At 47.4% G+C, this 16301-nt stretch overlaps 2 long non-coding RNA genes across 2 annotated transcripts; both read left to right on the forward strand.

Annotated features, from left to right (window-relative positions):
• Positions 1-409: 409 nt before the first annotated feature.
• LOC132592690 (uncharacterized) lies at positions 410-3730 on the forward strand. The gene is made up of 4 exons (XR_009558221.1): positions 410-836; positions 1258-1310; positions 1885-1970; positions 3706-3730. It is a non-coding gene; the product is annotated as an uncharacterized LOC132592690 (long non-coding RNA).
• Positions 3731-5005: 1275 nt separating this feature from the next.
• Positions 5006-8139, forward strand: LOC132592691 (uncharacterized). The gene is made up of 4 exons (XR_009558222.1): positions 5006-5133; positions 5238-5314; positions 5869-5924; positions 6747-8139. It is a non-coding gene; the product is annotated as an uncharacterized LOC132592691 (long non-coding RNA).
• Positions 8140-16301: the final 8162 nt, after the last annotated feature.

Raw genomic sequence — 16301 nt, forward strand, 5'->3', positions numbered from 1 at the left:
GATGTCCTGTGCTTCAAATGCTCATTGGATGCACTTTAAATAATAGGATCATAGAATGGTAGAGTTGGGAGGGACCCCAAGGATCATCTAGTCCAACCCCCTGCAATGCAGGAATCTCAGCTAAAGAACCCATGGCAGGTGGCCACCCAACCTCTGCTGAAAAACCTCCAAGGAAGGAGAGTCTACCGCCTTCCGAGGGATTTCCTCCCACTGTCAAACTGCTCTTGCTGTCAGAAAGTTCTTCCTGGAGTCGGAATCTCCTTTCTCGTAGCTTGAAGCTATGACTTCAGGTCCTGAGGGCCTCTGGAACAGGAGAAAACAAGCTTCCTCCCTCCTGCATGGTGTGGCTCTCATATCAATGTCCTGAGGGGGAGAGAGATGTTTCTCCACCCCATGCAGAATGGCAAAGGGTCTGTGCACCCGGCTGGTAAGAAGATGGTTGGAGTTTGGAGCCCAGCCAGGGGCTGGCTGTGGGCAGGATCCTTGCATTGCCGGGGGTTGGACTAGATGGCCCTTGGCATCCCTTCCAACTCTACCATGCTATGATTCTCTCAAGCAGCTAAAGGAACGGGCGGGGGAGCAAGATGCAGAACAAGGAGAGGCACAACCACACACCCCAACCACACCCTCTGGCCTGACCCACGGTGGCCTCATCCCAGCAGACTTTGACCCCCCTGATTTTATCTTTCTTAATTCAGCTGCCTGGCAACCCAGCACCCTGGCCCCTGTTTGCCAGCTGAGGTCACAAAGTGCTGCTTTTCAAGCAAGCCTTAAAATGCCCTGCAAGGGGGATGCCTCTCAGATGTCAGTGAGAGACTGAAAAATGAATTCTGAAGGTAGGAGGCCCAGAGGAGATGAGTGCTATAAAATTATTATTATTATTTGCCTCTCAGCAATGCAGCTCTGCAGACTTAGCCCCTTTTCCTGAGCCAGGAGTCCCAAATGGAAGGTGTTTTAAGGGAAAGGCTTCTAGCGGGCTTCAGCTTGCACGGGGCAGGAGCCTAGTGAGATTTATTTTATATTATTTCTTTGCACCATTGCTGCATGTGACCCTTGATCAAAAGGTCCTTTCCCCAAGGGGCTTACAATCTTTAGTATGCCACAGGGAGGGAACAGAGCAAGGTTGAGGTCCAGGGTGGATCCTGAGTCCTCCTGCGAGACATAAGCCAGGGGCTCTGAGATTAGACTTTGGGATTCCTGGACATTTCCTGAACATTTCCCTCTTCCTCTGTTTTTATTTTCCTTTCTGTCTCCTAGGTCCTAAGAGCCTATTGTGGCGCCGGAAGGAGAATGAAACTTTGGCCGTTGTGGTAGGTTAATTCCATGGGGAATCCATTCCCCACATGTGCAGGGAGGTCGTGGCACCGACCTGAGTGAAACAGGGCAGGGTTGGGGGGTTGCAGGCCTGTCTCGCCCCAGCCCCTCGCCCCCCTCCTTCCAAGCCAGGGGTGGGGCCATCATGTGCCCAGGCAGGAGCAGTGGTGACGTGGGCATGGGCAGCCTGGCAGGGGTGCTTGTTCTGTCCCCTCCTTCCCTGGGTCAGCTGGCCAGACCCCCTCGCCAGAGCTCAGGCTGTCCCTACAGAAGTTTGGGGGCTGCCCCCCCAGGGGCCCTATGTCTCCCCCGCAGGAGGGCCCTGCCTCCACTGGCTTGCCTGGCATGGGCTGATGCTTGTCCGCTCTTTGCCGCGCAGGAGAAGGAGGGATGTGTCTGGGGGGAGGCAGCAGAGGGAGGGAGGGAGCTGGGAAGGCAGACAGGAGGGGGGAAGAGAAAAGATGGGGGAATAGGGAGGGCACTGTGCCCCCGATGAAAATGACTGGGGAGTGGGGACGGCCCACAGGACCCCTGTCCCCTAGAGAGTACAATGTCCTTCTTCCTTCTCAGGGCCATGGTTTGGGAAAGGCGGCAGCAGCAGCAGCAGCAGCCCAGCAGCAGCCCAGCGGTGCAGCAAAATCCAGCAAAATGTGGAGGTATGCTGTGACCTTCCTTCCGTGGCAGCAGGGGAAGTCTTGCTAGCTGGAGGAGGAAGGCCTGATTTAGATATCCCTATACTGTAGTTTTATGGAGAGGGTTTCTCTCTGGTCCACCTGGACAGGGCAAGGGTCGTGATCCACTCCCAAGGCTGGGCTGGGGCAGTTTTAGGATGGCATGACCGGGGCGCTCACGCTGGGCTAAAACAATGCGGAAGAACAAGAGGGGTGGGTGCCAAAATGTAGGGTGGTACAGGCAGGGTCGTAGCTAGGGAGTGGTGAGGTGGGCCCCCGCCAGGGGCACATGTGAGGGGGGGGAATACAAAATGGGCTTTAAAATAGGTCCATAAATATGTCTATAATTAAAGATTTATGTGGGAGGCAGTGGAAGACAGGAGTGCCTGGCATGCTCTGGTACATGGGGTCACGAAGTGTCGGACTAGACAATAATTTCAAAAAGAATGGGGGAAATGCAGAGAATCCTTTACCAAAGAGTGCCCCCAAATATACACCTGGAGTTGTTGCGATTGATTTCTACAGGAGACTGCGGTTTTTAAAAGTCATAATTAGGAAAATTCGTAAAAATCACATACAAAAGAAACAGTATACAAGAAGTAAATAAGGAGGCCATTTACAGGATAAAGGAAGTTTTTTGTTTTTATGTTATGCTTTCTTTGTATAAGGGGATAGGAGTTGAATTTAGATAATTAAATTGTCAGTGGTGGTGGGTTTGTATGTATGAGTTGTTGTGGACTCTGTTGTAAATAAAGTAAAAAATAATAATTAAAAAAAGATCACCTAGCTACGGCTCTGTGTACAGGGTGCCTTTGACATTTGAAAGAGCAGCAAAGTTGGCTCTTGGTTGGGCACAGTTCCAGATTAAAACCTGTGGAGGCCTCTAGGCAGTCAAAATATCGCTAGGCTCCTCGCAATGATCTCCTGATACATTTTTTATTTTACCAACCAACAATATTAATCAACCAATTTTATTACGCAAAACAAACGGTATTTATTTTGATCCAATATTGCCTGGCCCATAGGCCGGTGCCTGCTCTGCCCATTGGGCAATCCAGCTGTGGTTGGGAATGCTTCTGCGGAAATGAATCCCAGAATTCCCCCCCCCTTTCCCGGTCATTCCTTCCTTCAGACAGAAGCAGAAATGGTGTGTGGAACTGGACCAGGGGAAGAAGTGGCTCTCCTTGTCTTCTTAGCCCATATTTTTCTGTAATTTCTGCATCCCATGAATATGTCCTTCCTGAGATCCTAGCCAACCTCAACTAGTGATCTCAGTTACCATAATGAACCTTGGAATAAACTATATACATAAAGGTAAAGGGACCCCTGACCATTAGGTCCAGTCGTAACTGGGGTTGCGGCGCTCATCTCACGTTATTGGCAGAGGGAGCCGGCATACAGCTTCCAGGTCATGTGGCCAGCATGACAAAGCCGCTTCTGGCAAACCAGAGCAGCACACGGAAACGCCGTTTACCTTCCTGCTGCAGCAGTACCTATTTATCTACTTGCACTTTGATGTGCTTTCAAACTGCTAGGTTGGCAGGAGCTGGGACCAAGCAACGGGAGCTCACCCCATCGCAGGGATTTGAACCACCGAGGCTCAGTGGTTTAACCACAGCACCACCTGGGTCCCAAACTATATACATATTATCATCATCTATATATATGTTTCTGGAACTCCTCCAACAAGTCAGACTAACTGAGCTTGTTTCTTCCTTAGGCGAGAGGCCAGCCAGAACAAGGGGGGGAAGGCTCCAACTTCAGGTAAGTGGAAATGCCAATTGAGTGCCCTATATTATAGGGATGCTTCCTTCCCATGTCCCATGCACCAGGCTGGTGCTAGCATGGCTGGGAGCCAGGCGCTTCCTCATTCCTCCATTTTCTTTCCAGGGAGGGAGCCTTTCCCCAAGGTTTACATCGTTCTGGCCAAATCCCTGGAGAGACGTGGCGACTCTCAGGTAATGGGACTGGGACAGAAGGGAGGGAGGAAGGGGTCCTTGTGAAACTTGGTTTGGGGGTCATAGGAACACTCTCCCCGCCTGTGGCTTCCAGGAAGTGCTTTTCATAAGCATTCCTCCCTCCAACCGGGTTGCCTTGCAATAACCCTCTCCACTACGCAATTGTCTCACCCTCTTTGAAAGCCACCTCATCCCAGGTGCTTTTGGGGGGGTCTGATTCCCCTGGGCTTCCTTATTCCCACAAGGAGGCGGCTCTTGCGAGATCGGCAGTGTGATCTTGTTCACAGACCTTACAAAGTCCCCACTGGTCCACAATTGCATGTGTCCCTCATTCCTTGACGATGACAGAAAGCCTGGAACTTTGGCGCATCTAACTGGTGTCCATTTAGCTTTGTGTTCTTGGCCCAAAAATCTATCAGAAAGGGGGCAGAAAGCAGGCGGGTGTCCGGGAAAAGAGACTTTGTCAATCCCCCCCAGCCCTGAACCCCAGGTGTTTTGACCCTATGAGATTCTGATTTGAGGTGCGATACCCAGAACACAATCCCCATGAAAGTGGCAGGCTTCCTGTTGAGAGCATCCACCACACCAGACCTTCAAAGGCCTCTTCCACCACTTTCACAGTCTTGGCTTCCACCAAGGAATCCTGGGAGCTGTCCTTTGTCAAGGACCTGCCATTGCCGACAGCTCCCATTCCCATTCCCAGCACCCTGAACACACTACAGGATTGCCAGGATTCTCCAGGACGCTGAAAGTGGAGAGAGAAGCCTTTCAATATTTGGTGCGACCAAGACAGCTGGATGGGCTTCTGAGTTGACCTTCTGTCCATAGTTTTTGGCCCGTCCGTCCCAGCCCCTTCTTCTAAGATGTCCTGCTTTCTCCACAGAGCCACGCCTCCAGGGATGAGGCTCCAGCGCCGGCTCCCAGGATGAAGGGCGAGAGACCACCCCGGCGGTTCCCGGCCCCTGACCCTTGCATGGCTACCCCACTGCCCCCTCTCCGTACGGGCATGGCTCCGTCCCGGCCCTACTTGGCACAGAAGCAGCAGCCAAGGTTTCCTCCCATTAAAACCACCTCAAGAGTTATTTCGGTGAGGGAGGAGACTTTGGCTGCTCCCTCTGTGCCAGGCCGGTCGGGACACAGCCATGATGCCCGTATGGAGGAGGACAAGTGGGGGAAGCTCATAAGATCAGGTAGGAGGAAATGCCCCCTTCCCAGCTCCCCACCCTCCTGGCCCAGACTGGGGCTAGCGTGGCTGGGAGCCAAGCGTCTGCTGATGTCTCCGTTTGTTTTGCAGCGAGGGAAAGGTTCAGCCTGGGAGCCGCCGCATCCTGGGAGGGACTGGAGCCGAGACGAGGGCCTCTCGCCTCAAAGGTACAGTAATGGGACAGGAGGAAGGAGGGGGGCCTTAGGAAACACACAAGGAAGGCCTGCAGAAGCATGCTAAGGGCCCATCTGGCCCAGCCGCCTCTTCTCCCAGGGGCCACCCAGATGCCCGTGGGAAAGCCACAAACAGTGGCAGAGCTAGGGGCTTTGGCACCCGGAGCGAGGGGGTGTGTGCCACGTGACTTTTCCTGCATCCTACCCGCCTTTCGTTGGGGTGCAGAGGGCGAGATGCTCCGCTCAGGTCTCCTCCACCTTTTTGTGGGGGGTCTTTACGCTTGGAAACCCAAAACTCACCTGGGGCCCTCTGAGCCTGTGCAAAGGGCATGTCCTTCACCCCAAGCAACCGAAAGGACTGTCTTTCTGCATAGAACCCTGCCTAAGCGTGATCCTCCTGGCTAGGCATGATTTTATTGCTTTATCTGAAGCACCGTCCCTGGTGTTTGGTCTGTGACAGACCATTCACCTGTTAAGGGATTCTTCCCTCAAAGCAGCGTGTAGCATTGAGGTCTCCCCCTGCCTCAAATATACCTTCTTTCTTGCAGGATTTCGCTCCTGCACCGCTGTGGCTGCTGCCAAAACCACCCCCCAAATAAAACAGGTAAGAGGAAATTTCTACAGAGCGGGGAGAACACCCTACAAGTTGAGAGTCCGTGTTCATGCTGTGGAGGCATTTTTGTAAAAAGGCTTATGCTGATGTTAAGAACAATTAATTTCTCATTAATTCCCTGTTTTCCGTAAGGGTTCAGGGACCATATAAGACCCCATGAGGTTCCCTGGCTGGAGATAAAATGACAGAGACCAATCAGATGTATTTCAAAGCAAAGCGGTGGTTACACCCGATCCTTTATTGCAAAATATAGAAGATATTGGCTTTACTGGCCAAGGGAGCCAGTGTACAGCTTCCAGGTCATGTGGCCAGCATGACTAAGTCGCTTCTGCCGAACCCAGAGCAGCGCACGGAATTGCCATTTACCTTCCCGCTGGAGTGGTACCTATTCATCTGTTTACACTTTGACGTGCTTTCGAACTGCTAGTGGGCAGGAGCAGGGACCGAGCAACGGGAGCTCACCCCGTCGCCGACCTTCTGATCAGCAAGCCCTAGGCTCTGTGGTTTAGACCACAGCGCCACCCTTCTCCCATTATATGTAATTAGTGTTGTTCATAATTAGATCAACAGTTTTCAAGCACATCATTCCATAAAATTAATAACCTTAGATCTTCTCTTTAAATAAAAAAATGGCATTCAGGTTGTGTAAGTGAGTGGATATAATGCAAGCAGATAACCATTTTAGAGGAATCTGCTTATATAGTACTTTCCTCTCCACAGATCATGCACTGGCTGGAGATATTGATTAGAAAGCTCCGCCATAAACCCCTGGCACTTGATTTATTTGACTTTTATCTATTTTCTTCATTGCAGGGTGCTTCATATACACCAGAATCATTGCACACAAGCAAATTGCAAAGAATGTTACATGCCTTTGTTTTACAATGTGTGCTCAACCCAAAGAATTAGATGAAGCAATATATTATCTTCCTACAGCAAAAAAATTAAAACTGCATTCAGCAATCAAGCTTTATTTGTGGAGCCAACCATTTCCTGAATCGGCTGTATTGTTCCAGATTTATGGCACTATTTTTATCACCAAGTGGATCTAATATCCTGCTGCAAACTTAATTGTAATAAATGAGCATATCCACTGAAAGTGGGTGGTTGCTGAACAACTCCAAGTACGCCTGGAAGATGCGGACCATTTGGATCCCTTCCAATCGGGATTCAGGCCTCACCATGGGACTGAAACTGCCTTGGTCGCGCTGTTCGATGATCTCCAGTGAGAGCTGTTTCCTAGTTCTGCTGGATCTCTCAGCGGACTTTGACACTATTGACCATAACATCCTTCTGGACCGTCTAGAACAGGGGGCTGCAACCTTTAAGACGAAAAGAGCCACTTGGACCCGTTTCCGAAGGAAAAAAAAACACTGGGAGCCGCAACACCTAAAATGAGATGCCTAAAATCAATGGCTAACAAGGGAGTCTTAAAATGCGTGACTTTATCTGGATCAAGCCACAATCCATAACCTAATTAATCAGAGCAAAGGACCGATTAGATTATGGGTTGTGGATTAATCTGGATAAATAAAAGCATTTTTAAGACCCCCCCCCTTGTTAGCCAGTGATTTTAGTTATCTCATATTTACAGGGTTTCAAAAGTCAGACAGTGGTAACTGACTTACAATCTGGTTTAAAAATAAGTATGGTGCCTGCTTTCAATTGAAATTAATAGTGCAATTCTATGCATTTGGAAGTCTCACTGTGATCAGCAGAGGTTATTCCCTGTGTGTTTAGGATTGTAGCCTAAATCCCTTCCAGATATTTTTTTTATGGTACTCATTTGGTGAGAAAAAGCAACTTTGCCATTTAGCCACATATTTCCTTAGCAAATTTGAAGCATACCTTGGCATTGATAACACTGCTCAATTATACATGTCTCAGAGTGAGTCATTTATAGGTCTGACGTGGCAATAAAACAGACACTGCTCTATTTCTGTGTTAAGAGTAATTTCAGGCCATTGAGCCACCAACTTGTACTTTAATGGAGTGACTCTTCCATGCAATGATTTGAATCCTAAGCTTCTATTCTGTTTATGCAAGGATTGGGAGGGGGGGAATAACAATTTTTGCCAACTACTCCCTCCATCTGCACTATAACTCATATCATTTCCAAGGTCCACCAACCCTCAGGAACAGATTTCCAGGAGTGCAGTTGGTGCAGAGTGAAGTGGGGGAACATTCACGTGACACACAGTGCTCTGTACACACCGCAGTCGTAATTACCTGCACCTCCCCTACACAAAATTAAAAAATTCCTTCAGTAGCACCTTAAAGACCAACTAAGTTTTTATTGTAACTCCCCTACACACACACTCTACCTTCTCTTTCCCTCACTGCGCCCAGGCACACAAGATAGCGGCTCCCGGCGGCCACGTCAGTGCCAGGGAACCTCGCAAAGCACGACCAAAGGAAGAGCATCGTGCGTGCGCCAAAAGGAGGGGGGAAAGGCAGAGCGGGCGAAGTGGGCGGCTGGGTAAAACGCCGGCTGGGTAAAGCGCGCACGCCTCTTCAAAATGCCGTTGACGGTGCGCGGCAGTGGAGGTCGCCGGCGAAAGTGCGTGCGCACGCTTTCCTAGTTCTGCTGGATCTCTCAGCGGCCTTTGACACCCTTGACCATAACATCCTTCTGGACCATCTAGACTCTAGGGACTGGGAGCTGGGGGCACTGTTATACAGTGGTTCCGCTCCTTCCTTCTGGGCCGTGTTCAGAAAGTGGTGGTGGGGGATGAGTGTTCAGACTCACTTGTGGGGTGCCTCAGGGTTCTGTTCTCTCCCCCATGCTTTTTAATATCTATATGAAGCCGCTGGGAGAGATCACCAGGGGGTTTGGGCTGGGTGTCCATCAGTATGCAGATGATACTCAGCTCTACCTCTCTTTCAAATCAGAACCAGTGAAGGCGGTGAAGGTCCTGTGTGAGTGTCTGGAGGCGGTTGGAGGATGGATGGCGGCTAACAGATTGAGATTGAATCCTGACAAGACAGAAGTACTGTTTGTGGGGGACAGGAGGCGGGCAGGTGTGGGGGACTCCCTGGTCCTGAATGGGATAACTGTGCCCCTGAAGGACCAGGTGCTCAGCCTGGGAGTCATTTTGGACTCACAGCTGCCCAGGGAGGCACAGGTTAATTCTGTGTCCAGGGTGGCTGTCTACCAGCTCCATCTGGTACCCTACCTGCCCACAGTGTCTCACCAGAGTGGTGCATGCTCTGGTTATCTCCCGCTTGGACTACTGCAATGCGCTCTATGTGGGGCTACCTTTGAAGGTGACCCGGAAACTAGAACTAATCCAGAATGCGGCAGCTAGACTGGTGACTGGGAGTGGCCGCTGGGACAACATAACACCAATCCTGAGAGATCTACACTGGCTCCCAGTATCTTTCCGAGCACAATTCAAAGTGTTGGTACTGACCTTTAAAGCCCTAAATGGCCTCGGTCCTGTATACCTGAAGGAGCGTCTCCACCCCCATCGTGCAGCCCAGACACTGAGGTCCAGCGCCGAGGGTCTTCTGGCGGTTCCCTCATTGCAAGAAGCCAGGTTGCAGGGAACCAGGCAGAGGGCCTTCTGTTTGATGCTGTATTGTTTCTAAAATTTGGTTGGAAGCCGCCCAGAGTGGCTGGGGAAACCCAGTCAGATGGGCGGGGTATAAATAAATTATTATTATTATTATTATTATTATTATTACCGGTATTATTATTATTATTATTATATTTCAGCTCTATTCTTTACCATTATTAGGCCAAACGTCTAGAACTTTCCCTGTGTGCACAACTTGGAGAATCTTGACCCTTGGTTTCCTTTTTCTAGGTGTTATGACAAATGATTGTATGTTTTCATGAAACAAGCTGTGTTATACTAGGCCACACTATTTGTCTGCCTAGACTCTAGGATCACACCCTTAGTGCCTCCATCTCTTGCAGGCCACTCTGACAAGGGGGTGAGGCCACCCACTTGCCAATCCCCTGCCAATCAGATAACATTTAGGTGGGGTGGGGGGCACTATTTAGCCCATTATTCTGAATAAAGTATTAATCTCCTGCCCAGTGGCGGGCTTTGGTAATATGGTGTCCTGAACGAGGACAAAATCTGGAAGCCCCCAAAATTTGAGTAAAGGTAAAGGTAAAGGGGCCCCTGACCATCAGGTCCAGTCATGTCCGACTCTGGGGTTGAGGCGCTCATCTCGCTCTATAGGCCGAGGGAGCCGGCGTTTGTCCGCAGACAGTTTCCGGGTCATGTGGCCAGCATAACAAAGCCGCTTCTGGCGAACCAGAGCAGCACACGGAAATGCCGTTTACCTTCCCGCTGTAGCTGTACCTATTTATCGTGCTTTTGAACTGCTAGGTTGGCAGGAGCTGGGACCGAGCAACGGGAGCTCACCCCGTCGTGGGGATTCGAACTGCCGACCTTCTGATCAGCAAGCCCTAGACTCTGTGGTTTAACCCACAGCGCCAAAATCTGGAAGCCCCCAAAATTGGAGTAGACACCTGTAAATATAACCCTTAGGTATTGTCAGAGGTTATTACGGCTACTCTGGAGTATCGACTCTGCACCCGCTTGTCTTTAAACAGTCTTTATTGGTGCATGCTATGTACAGTGTAAAGTGGTGTCAGAAAACAAGTCTTCTCAGTCCGATCCAGAATCCGGGACTGCCCCTCTCCGCCCCCTTTTCCAACATAAAAGACGCGGAACTGACAGTCTCCTCCCTTTCCGTCGTCTCCTCAATTCCGGAACCGGGGGCAAAGATCTGCTCTCCATGTTTTCCCTTTCCCCCTGCTCCTCTCCCTCATTTCCTGGCTGTGGTGCTCAGGCTCTTCCAAGGTATCAGAGCCCTGAATCCTCTTCCTATTTCCTGCTTAGCCTCTGCTGAGTCTGCGCTCTCACGACTGCTGGTCGATGAGCTGCTCCTGATTAGAGGCGGGGGGTTCCTGTACTCCCTGCCTCTTACAGGTACCGTGTTTCTCATATTATAAGACATGTCTTATATTTATTTTTTCCTCAAAAAAAACACACTATGGCTTATTTTCAAGGGATGTCTTATTTTTTTCCTCCTCCTCCTGCCGCGCCCGGCATTGCTGCTGCGCCTATCACTATGTCTTATTTTCGGGGTATGGCTTATATTCCTTGAATGCTTAAAAATCCTGCTATGGCTTATTTTATGGGTATGTCTTAAAATATGAGAAACAGGGTATTATTATTAATATTAATATTATGATTCCCCTTGGCTCGGAAGTCCTGTGTGAGGCAATGACCTGCACCACCTTAAATCCGTCCCTGCCCTGCCATCTACCTTCAGTGGATTTGTGGGTTGCTCTGAAATATGTGTCCTTACCCACACTTCATGGGCTGTGGCTTCCACGCCTAGGGAAACACACCTTTCCTTACTCCCTTAGTGAATTATTAACAGCTGGAAGCATTTTGTCCTGTCTACCATGTCCTTCTAATTCCACAAAGATGCAGCTGCCCTAAATAACAGTACATCACAGCAACACGTAGCCCAATCCTTCTGAAAATCAATAATCACAGCCAGTGCTTTTTTTCTGGGGGGATGGATACCCCTAAACATTTTGTGAATCTTTGTACTTTTGTCTATTTACTATATTTATTTTCTCCCAATTTGAACTAGAAAATGGTGATTTTCTTGAGTCAAAACGAGAGTACCCCTCAACATTCTTTTTAGAAAAAAAGCACTGATCACAGTGAAACATCTTTTTGTCAGGTCACCTTTTGTATCCAAGAACCTCAGACACTGCCTCCATTTTGCTGAAGCAGTTTCCTTTGGTACATGCTGGACAGTGAAATGGACTTAATTTGTGAGGTTTGTTTTGTTTTTTGGTCTGTCTTTTCTACGATAGAAAAAGATAGTTTGAAGAACATTAACTTTCGTTGCACCTCCATGTTACTAGATCTCACTAGCTTAGGATGTGGACAGGTGGGTCAAGAGGTGACCTTGTGCATCCATTGTGGATGCATGCCATAGTTCCACCTGCTACCAGTGTGGGAAGCATCTGCACATGGAGGCACTAATTCACACAAAATGCACTTCCACCTGAACCAATTGTATCTCAGTTGCAGCTCCCCTTCCCCAGGTAATCACATTGCTGGTTACATCAGCTGAACCATCCTGAAGAGTTATTAACTTGGCCAGGGGAAGGACACATTCACTGTGCGATCAACATGTCGGGGAGGAAGGGTCAAGGGCAAAAGTTAACTTCTGGTAAATTCCCCTTCCCTAATATAGAGTCTACTTTCCAGTTCAATATTTTAAATATTTTATTTTTCAATTTGCAGAAGTTTTTAAAAAAGATTGGCATGGCAAGCCTTTCCGGGTTATTGACAAGTATCTTGCCATTTTCCTATTTTTAGTCGTCCGGTGACATCTGGAGCACTCCTGAAAATGTACCCTTGTAACCTGAAAGCACATGAATCTAAATAGCATAAATTCTTTTTTGTCCATTGAGGCCAATTCCCTAATCATCTGAGTTGAATCAATTTTTTTGATCAGGCACAAAACAGTCCTATGCATGACCCCTCAGAAGTAAGTCCTATGAGACTCCCAGATAACTGTACAGGATTTCAGCCATAAATATCCATTAAAACTTTACAGTGGTTATTCTTTCAAGTTTTAATTGCTTTAGCGCCCTTAAATAGTTTGTCCTTCCTGGAAAAGAATTAACTGGAGTCTTACGACTAATTGGTAATTTCAAGTTCCTTGCATCTATTCTGTTAAAAGGGTTAAACCAACTTCACAAGAGTGCCGGGGGCCTTTTGCTAGATCAAAAGAACAATCATCCTGGGGTTTTATAATCAGTAAAACATAACTTAGTTTAAAAAGTAAAGAACAGCCTGAGCTTCTACCTTCACACCCTGGTTCTGCACTTCCCAAAACAGTTTGGCTATTTACTGTTGGATACTGGAGACTGCAATGCAAGGATAGGGAAAAGCCCTCCCAGTCTTGTTAGACTACAATTTCCATCATCCTTATTGATCATGTTGGCTGGAGCTATGAGCCCAACATCCAGAGAGTTGCGCATACTTTGTGTAATAGATGGACCCTGGGCTTCATTGATCAGGGATATTTTTACATTTTGTTTTTTAGTTATATTGAAAGTTGCAAGAAGGCCGTATGAGGAATAGTTGAGGGTGTTGGATATGCTTTGCTTGGAGAAGAGAAGGATGAGCAGTGATATGATGGTCATCTTCAAATACTTGAAGGGCTGTCACCTCAAAGATGGGACAAGCTTGCTTTCTGTTGCTCAGAGGGTAGGATTCAATGGATTCAAATGACAAGAAAGGAGGCTTCTGGTTTGTCGCCCGATCTGACCGGCAGGGTTTGTCTCGAGCTCCGAGACAGCCCAGCTTTGCTAGGGGGGGGGGAGGCTGCGTAAGCGCCGCAGCGCCCCAAAAGAGTCCCAGAAAGAGCGTTCTGGGAACAAAGTGTTCAGCGGACGCCCCAATTTTGGCGATTCCCCAAGTCTTCGGAGAGCTCTAATAAGAGCCCCAGAGCGAAGGGTTGCAGTCGCGGGGGCCATTTTGAACGTCAGTGTTACCCTAGTGAAGTGAAGCTTCGAGCCGGAGGTGGTGAGCGGCAGATTCTTCCAAAACACAAGATCCGGAAAAATTGGACTCCGTGAGTAAAGGACTGAAGTTGTATTTTATTAGTTTATAATTCGGAACGGGAGTGAGACCTAAAAAAATGGAAGCTATCTCCTCCCACAGATCGATTTAAGAAGCAGCCGAAAAATAGCCGTAGCCGGGAAAAGAAATATATTTTCTATTAAGAAACTTCCAAGGACTTAAAAAAAAGACTCTCCCCTTGAGGCAGGGTAAAAAATCCCCTGCTACGACGGGATTTAAAAGTGGGAAAAGCCTTATCCCTCTCCGGAGACGGCGGTCCTGACAGACCAGCGAGTTAAAGGGGTTGGGAAATGAAAAGGAAAAGACTGAACTGACTTTGTGAGCTACTTTGTTTAAAAGTTTTTAGAGGAGATTATAACAGTATTTAAGAAGAAACAATGCAGCCAGTTTGTGCTAAAGGTTCATGGAGGAATTATGTAGCAACCATCCCCGTTCTCTCAGGAAAGCGCTGACCTTGATACGGTCTAAAAATGTCAACAAAAGTTTATGCACCTGGATTTCAGCAGGATGTTCTGAAACTGCTCTGGGAATTGAGAGTGTGTCATGACATACTACAACAGCGAGAAGGGGAACAACATTCACAAGTGGAGGACAATATTATCAACAATTCAACATTAGAAGAAGACATTAAGGCCAATGAACTGAACGACAGTGACATTTTACAGACTGAGGATAGTAGAGTTAAGACGGAAACGTCAGAGGAAGATACCAAGGTTTGGGACTAGAGTTCCAGCATTGAGGAAAAAACAGAACTTTTTTGGACACCAGAGCATTTGCAAAGCAACAAGTGCTCAAAGAAAGGGAGAAATCCAGGGGAACAGAACTGTTTGGGTGGTAAAACATGTTAGGAAGGGGGTGGGATGAAAAAGGAAAGATGTTTCTGCTATTATGACGGATTAAAAAGGATGGAAAAACTGGACTGCGGACTTTGGATCTTGCTGGAATGGAAGGGACTGGCTGGGACGGGGGGGGGAGAAAAAACCGAGAATAAATGGAAAAATTAAAAATTGGGAAGGTAAAAAGGATTTAGATGTATGGAGGTATAGTACTTGGAAAGAAATTGCGGCAACGGAGGAAAGGATAGTTAATTTTATGGGAAGTTAGGAGTAATAATTAATTAAAATAAGGATGGAACAATAGAAGGGACGATTGGGCTCTTCGCCCCTCTCGTTTCGCCCTTGCTTTCTGGGGACTCCTGGTGGCAGGGGGGGTCCCGGGGGTGGGGGTGGTGGGGGAGGAGGGAGTCCAATTGGAAAAAGAATTATTCCGGACCCTTCCTTGCCCCCAGGGACCCATCGTGGCAGGATGGGTCCCGGGGGTGAGGTGGGGGGACGAAATAATACTAAAAGAGAATTCAGTAGAGAGAAAAGATGGACAGTATGTCAAAAATAAGATTGGGAAGTTTGAAAATAGAATGGGGATTATGAATAGAAAACTGCTCAACTGAGTTTTAAAAATGCGAATATGGAAGGGGGGAGGTAGGGGAAGCCCATATACATAAAAATGTTTATGAAGAATGAACAGATATATATATATATATATATATATATATATATATATATATATATATATATATATATATCTTTCTCTTTTTTCTTTTTTTCCTTCTTTTTAGCTTTTTTCTTTTGTGGGGGGAGGGGATTATTTTTCTTTTGGGGGGGAGGAGGAGGGTGGGATGGGTTTTTTTCCTGCTTTTTCTTCTTTTTTCTTTTTAGTAGACATGTATGGATAGATAGTTGGGCAGACACTCTTTTCTGTCCTGCCTCGTAACTCAGGGCCCACTGGTGGCAGAAGAGGACTCTGGGGGAGGGAGGAGGGGGAGGGGGATAAACTCAACTATAAAATGGACCACCTTCAGCTATCCACCCGGCACGGGACCTTCTCGTGGCAGGAGGGGGCTCGTGGGGGGTGGTGGAAGAGGATGGAATGAATTTGACATGTGTTTTCTATGTTTATCTTGTAAAATCAATAAAAAATATTTTTTTAAAAAAAAAATCAAATGACAAGAAAGGAGATTCTGACCGAACATGGTAAGAGTTGTTCAACAGTGGAATGGACTCTTCTTGTTAGAACCTAAGACAAAAATACTTTCCAGAATGTATAAACTGTTGCTTGAGTGGCATACGAAAGATGAACAAACAAAAAATGTTATGATTTTGTGGGCAAAGGATGTTGGTCATAATATCATGATTGAGGAATGGGAAAAACTGTGGCAAGAGAATATCAAGTTTACTGCGTGTAGTCTTTGGAGAGAAAATATAATGAAAATGATGTATAGGTGGTATCTTACACCAGTAAAATTAGCAAAGATTTACCATAACCATGATAATAAATGTTGGAGATGTAAGAAAGAAGAAGGTTCATTTTACCACATGTGGTGGACATGTCCACTAGTAAGTGACTTCTGGAACAAGATTTATAATGAACTCAAGAAAGTGTTGAAAAACACATTTGTTAAGAAACCAGAAGCATTTCTAGTGGGCATTGTCGGGAAGGAGATTCCAAAGAAAAATGTATCTTTTTTTATGTATGCTACGATGACGGCTAGACTTTTGATTGCTAAGAACTGGAAATTAAAAACACTACCAACGATTGATGATTGGCAGATGAAGATGATGGAGTTTATGGAATTAGCTGAGATGACCGGAAGAATCCGCAAGCAGGGGGAGGAAGCGATGGAAGAAGAATGGAAAGATTTCAAACTGTATTTAAAAAATCATGCTAAAGTAAT

This window comes from Zootoca vivipara, chromosome 9 (assembly GCF_963506605.1).
Source record: "Zootoca vivipara chromosome 9, rZooViv1.1, whole genome shotgun sequence".
NCBI lineage: Eukaryota > Metazoa > Chordata > Lepidosauria > Squamata > Lacertidae > Zootoca > Zootoca vivipara.